Below are 7006 nucleotides of genomic sequence, written 5' to 3' on the forward strand. Positions count from 1 at the left end.
CAACATACACAGATTCTGTAATCATTTACCATCATTTTATGTTTTTACTTTGCTCATTTGTTACTGTGTGTGGAGCTACACATCCAAAGTGTATATGAAAGAATGCATGCTATGTAGCTTCTGTCTGGGGTCAAGGACAAGTTGTGGAGTTGATTCTCTCCTTCACCTTCATATTGATCTGAGAACTCTCACTCAGGTCCCAAGAACTGTAAGAAATATACAGCTAGCCATTGAATTGTATTTCTATATAGACTATAAATACTATAGCATATAGAATTTGGATCTTGACATGTACACATTGTTCAAGAAATTTAATGTACTATCAGGCACAAGATGCAATGACACTAAATTATTCACCTTTGATACACAATACATTATTGATGAGTGCAAGATACTGACATTTTTACATTTTAAAAATAACCATCACACACTTTTTCACTCCTGCTAGTTTTCCTTTCCTGGGTCATCCTTTTGTGAGGTGGATGTAAATATAAACTGTTCAGTCTATGTGATGCTACTTGTATGGATATGATTTTCAGAGCTGATCGCTCAATATCCAACAATGAGGTCAGGGGTAGGAGGAAGGAGTTCATCTTTGAAGAAGACGATTTCTCCTGTTCTCTTATTCTCCAGTAGTCTACACTTCCTTTCATATTGGTGGGGCTCTCTGGGAGTCTCCTCTTCCATGTTAGCATTAGTATTGTACGTATTTCAAACTAATTATTGGATATCAACTGTACCTTCATTAATTGCACAGGCCTTTCTTGCCATAGCTGCAGTTGATCTTTCAAGAACCATATTGGAGGACTCAGTGGGCCTAAGCCCCAGCCTTCGCAATATAGCACTAACTGGAATGCATTCAGAACAAAGAAGGGTCAGATCAACTGAATTTAAAAAAACAAACATACAAAACCCAGAAAATCTAACAACTGTTATGTGTATAATATGTGATCTCAATAGTGACTTTCAAGCATACTTTTCTGATATAAATTGTTACTTTCACAATATCACAATATCGGTATACATTTAACACAAGTATGGCATGCTAAGGTCTCAGTTCATGGGAATGACATAGTATTTACAGAGAATCAATGGGACACAGTGTGTGAGGTATCCATTTAGATCCCTATAAACCTAGTGAGACTTACACGACTTCTGGGTACAGCATCGTTGGTGCTATGACACACTATAGCCCAAGCACTTACATTTAGCCTGATGAATCTTAGAAAGTAAATGAACAGCCTTAAAAAACACCACTAGGCCTAAAGGAGTGCTCTCTGGTATTTGCTGAATGTCTGAAGAGTCAGCAGGGCAGCAGTGGTTGGGTCCAGCTTCAGACAAGTAAGCAGTGGCTGTTCTTTTAATTCTTCACCTAACCATGATGTTTTATAACCTGTAAAGACTATATAATATCACATTCAAATAGAGAAGTAGGCAGGAGGCTGTCTTCACTCCACTGTGACCTAATTACCCCGAAGTAAAAACTCAGAAGAAGAATAGATGTTCTACTTTTTTTTCAGTTCCTAAATAAATACTAATTATTTTCTCCAAGAGAAGTGATAAGACAGAGTTTGGATAATTCCAATGCCTCCATTTGCAATGAATGCTTACCATGCAATGACCCCACAATGACTGGACTCCAAGCCATGCTAACACAGGTGTTATATTATAGTGTCAGGGGAGAGTATTTCCCTTGATTTGATATATTCTGGATAAGCCTTCAGACTCAATGAACAAGACAAGAACTCTGGTGATTTGGTGATTTAATGGATGTGTCTGTGTACATCACTTTCTAGATGACTACTGCCATCAACACTGTCTGTGAAGACATAACGAAGAAGAGTCCCAGAGAAGGTCAGAGCCTTCACTAAGTCTGAGTATGCCCCTCTCATCTGCATTCTTCCTCAACAAAGTTCAGTTTCTAAACTAAAAGCTCTACTATCCTTACTGCAATCTTGAACAAGATACACAGTCTTATCTGCCTTTAACCACAACAATCTGTAGTGAATGTCAACTTAGATATGTGCCCACAGTCACAAGGCATTTTAAAAATAGTGACATGAAGTCACATTTTTTGATAATGAATGTATACATCCACTGGGTGTACTGGCTCCCTATACACTCATAATAGTCAAGATGGTAATAGCAGCACTGAGGCGAAGTAGCCTTCAGGCATAAAGTATAGCTCATCATGAAAAGAAGTAGGGTCAAAATAATGAGACCATATTTATTACATAGTGGACATGAGCTCTGAAATGTGTGGCTTTTGGACTTACATTAATAGCATCTATAGCACTAAACCATTTGTCTAGAATAAGCCATGCTGAAGTAAATACCCATTGATGACAACTGCCCACCATGATTTCTGATGTAGAGTCTCCCATTGTCAAAATCAATTTGACAAGAAGCAGAAAAGCTTTTTTTTCTGGGTTGTTTTGTTTCTGGTGTCTGTTTTATTGTTCCCAGACAGGGTCTCCTGTCACAACCAGGATTGGCCAGGAAATTCCTCATACTGATCACCATGCATTCCTCACTACAGTGCTAGGATTACAAGACTGTGCACCAACTCCCCAGCTATGCAGTGCTAAGGATTTAACCCAATGCCTTCTGCATGGTAGCCCAGTTTTCTGTAAAATAAACAAACTGGGCCTACCTGGGCTTTCTCTAGCTTTTAAACTTGTATCTCCAGCACAATGAATGGATGTTCTTTCAGATTTGACCACCAAGACAGCTGAGGTACTGTTCAGAGTTCACTGTGTGTTGGACTTATTCAGGAAAGCTAGGGTTTCTCCATAATTTCTACCCAAACCTTGATAGAATAAAAGGCACAGTTTATAGTGAGGAAAGTCAGTTTCACACATCCCATCTGGAAAAACATTTTGTTCTTGTGCTAGCTACCACTCTTGGTCACATGCCTCCATGTCCTGGTAGGTCTTTCTTTAACAGGATACATCCTGAGAAACGAAATCGAGAATGTCTGTGGCTACAACTAATATGGCGAAAGTGTGAACCCTTACTTTTTTTTCATTAACCAAATTGACAAAATTGACTGGCAAATGATGGTATTTTGGGGAAGGACACATATGCAAATATGATCTGTGATACAAAATCCAAAGACTACTAAAATAAATGACAGAACTAAAAACACATAACTCTGAGTGTGTCTCTTGGAATACCAGTTGTTCTAAATTATGCTTGCCCTTCTCGTGGCTATCAGGTCACTCTGAAAATGATGGTGCAGTAAGTGATTAATTCTTATCTACAATGTGTCTTAAGAAAGACATTCCAGAATACATACAGAATCTGTGCTTCCTGGACTGAATCTGCAATGTAGAGAAAAAACTCTTAGGATCAGATCACACTGAGTTATGTTTGTCTATGGTTCTTGTAGACACTTCGAGCAGTGGTAGACAGAACTGGGAAGAGTAGCCAAGTGAAAGATTCTATATTAGTCCCATTGTGTGATACTATGACAAAACACCTGAGGATGGGTACAATTTAAATTAAAATAGGATTTTTCACACTGCAGCCTATTTAGCCCATATCAGACAATCTTACCTCTTTGTCCTATACTAAGAGATTCCTTAAAGCTTTGTTGGGACACAGCAGAGAACTATTATGAGAGCTGGGTCTTGGGAAATGAATCCCTGTTTATTAAGGGGTGCCTCTGTGTCTGGATATTTACCCTAACTTCATGCTTTAAAAGTCTCAGTGCCTCGATGTCCTTATCATGGACATAAAAATCTTTTACCACATCAATCTTTGGGGAAATACTTTCCAACTGCCTTAGTCTTAGAAATCTCCTGAAGAAAGATAAGAGGATAGTTTGAGAGAAACAAACTTTTAACAGGTAATATGAGACAATCTTAGAGTGAAAATAACTCTAGTTTTAATCTAAACAAACAAACCTTCTGTCATAAGAAAGGCTCCCTGAAAACAATCTGTAGAAGGTGGCACTGGCATTTTTGTATATAGTCCTCCATTAAGAATGACAGAATCCTGTTCCAGATCCTCCTCTTACTAAGAATATTCTTGAATACCTACAGTGTATGTTATCTGATTTATCACTCAGTTGGCATAAAATAGAATATAAAGGAATCCTAAACCTTGCCTTTCTGTGTCTTAGGAAAAGGAAAAAGGTATTTTACCTTAATTAGAGATATAGGTGACTTGGAGGATGTTCATCTGGAGGTTGACAGACAACACTAGAAGAACACAAAATAGTTCTAGCTATTGCATAGTTATACCACTTAGTGCATAACAGGGGCTCTTGGCTTGATGTCGACAGGATTCTTTGGATTTAGTCTAAACATTCAGGCTGAATGAACATAGTTCATTAATAAATATGGTCACGCTGATGCAAAAAACACCCTCTTGGCTGGAAAACAAATTTTAAGAGAGGAGCTGGAGAAATAGAAACCTAAAGTTTTGCCCTTCTATATAATGTGAATCTGCAGCTACCTGAAAGCATTGTGTTGAGGAGACAATGAAATAAATGTTAATGATAGGTTTCTGCTACTTCTTCAAAATACTTTGACATCAGGAGAGCTGGTACTTCCTTCTAGGTATCAGTCAGACCTCTTTTAACTCCATTGTACAGCATCTAGATTCCACATGCATTAAAGGTATATGATTTTTAATGATATATTACCTTAATATTGTATTGTGTGTTTGTGTAAATGCAGTGTGTGCTTCTGCATGCTATGTATAATTAGGTCCAGAAGACAACTTTATAGAATTTCTTTTCTCCTTCATGGATTACATGAGATCTGGAAATCAAACTAGTCATATTGGTTAAGTTTTTGTTTTGTTTTGTTTTGTTTTGTTTCTTTTCATTTTTGTTTAGCTTTGTTTTCTTTTGTTTTGTTTGAATGTCTATCTGAGTGCCTGGAGTGCCTGTATGTCTATGTACCAATTCCATGCCTGATGATATCAGAGGTTAGCATAGCATATTTGATGCCATGAAACTGAAATAATGCATAATGGCTGAGAAGCACCTGAAAAAATGTTCAACATCCTTAATCATTAGGGAAATGCAAATCAAAACAAGCCTGAGATTTCACCTCACACTAGTCAGAATGGCTAAGATCAAAAATTCAAGTGACAGCAAATGCTGGCAAGGATGTGGAGAAAGAGGAACACTCCTCCATTGCTGCTGAGATTGCAAGCTGGTACAACAACTCTGGAAATCAGTTTGGCGGTTCCTCAGAAAATTGGACATAGTACTACCAGAAGATCCAGCAATAGCTCTCCTGGGCATATACCCAGATGTTCCAACTGTCAATAAGAACACATGCTCCACTATGTTCACAGAAGCCTTAGTTATAATAGCCAGAAGCTGGAAAGAACCCAGATGTCCCTCAACAGAGGAATGGATACAGAAAATGTGGTACATTTACACAATGGACTCATTTATACTCTCAGCTATTAAAAACAATGAATTTATGAAATTCTTAGACAAAGGGATGGATCTGTAGGATATCATCCTGAGTGAGGTAACCCAAACATAAAAGAACTCACATGATATGCACTCACTGATAAGTGGATATTAGCCCAGAAACTTAGAATACCCAAGATACAATTTGGAAAACACATGAAACTGAAGAAGAAGGAAAATCAAAGTGTGGATCAATGCTTTGAAGGCTGTTCTCCCTACCCAAGTCATCTTCAGTGTTTTCTTCTAACATATGAATATCTGGAAGAAAGCAAATGGAGACAGTAAATGACCCATACCCTGGTGATCCTAGTAGGTGGAGCCACCCTACCTCACATTAGAACAAGCTCAACTTCCTTTGGGTTACATCATTCACTGAGAACCAAAAGAGTTTACTTTTATGTGATTTTAGATTTTGTGGTTGTAGTTCTACTGATGAATTAGGGAGATTAATATATCACTATGAAAAAACAGTGCAAGGAATCTTAATTCTTTTCATACAGAAAAGACAACATAATCTACCACTACAATTTGGTTACTCAGAGTAATTATCAAATGGCCACAGTACCATCAGCAGGGCCGCAGGACTTCTCTTCTGTACACACGCTCTCTAACTCTGATATTGTGCTGTGACTACGCAGTTCTTTGTTTTCATATTCTGCTCTTCTTACAAAAGAAGGACCTGGAATGCAAACACAACAAAAGGAGGTCAGCTGCAGAGCAGACAAACAAGTAAACTAATGATCATGCTGTATATTAACATACATCTCATTACTTATTTCCAAGCACATCCTTCTGATTCGGGAACTTATTCATAAACCATCACAGACATCGGTGTACAATAGTTGCGGTATGACATGGTCACTGTAGGAAAGGTCTCTATTCATGTAAATGACACAGTATCAACAGAGGAGCCCTGTAAACTGAGTGTGCAGGACGACCAGCATCCAATTCGATTTAAGAGTCAGGAGACCTCTGTGAAATTTGTGCAGCTCCTCACTTCTCCATTCTTGGCACTATGAAGCCACAGTTCCCCAACAACTCACACTAAGCTTGATGAATCTACAAAAGCAAATCATGTCAATCTTTTCTTTACAGTCACTCACCCCACAAAAGTGCTCTATAGTGTCTGGGAAGTGCCAGGGGAATGCTCTAGAGAGCAGTAGCTTGATCCACTGTTGGACTTTGTGTCTCAAGAGGTTCTTAGCATTCTTTCCATACCCAAGGTAGTTGGTATTTTACATTCATGAACATTGCATCTCTTACTTTGAACCTGCAGAATCATGTTAGCTGCTACTTTTATGTCATGCAGATGGGAAAAGAGCAGATGGGAATGAATGTTCTACTTTTCAGTCCCAAAATGAAAACATTTACAAATAAAATAAAATAAAATAAAATAAAATAAAATAAAATAAAATAAAATAAATAATATAAAATAAAATAAAAACAGGAATGAGAGACCTTTGTCAGATATGTAGCCATCTCCTAAAACTACCTTCATGCTGTCAGCTTTCCCTCCGTGAGTGTTTCTAAGCATGTTAAAAAGAAAATACCCATGGGTTTGATCATTTT

Source organism: Mus caroli, unplaced genomic scaffold, assembly GCF_978045245.1.
Source record: "Mus caroli unplaced genomic scaffold, Mus_caroli_1 scaffold_11, whole genome shotgun sequence".
NCBI lineage: Eukaryota > Metazoa > Chordata > Mammalia > Rodentia > Muridae > Mus > Mus caroli.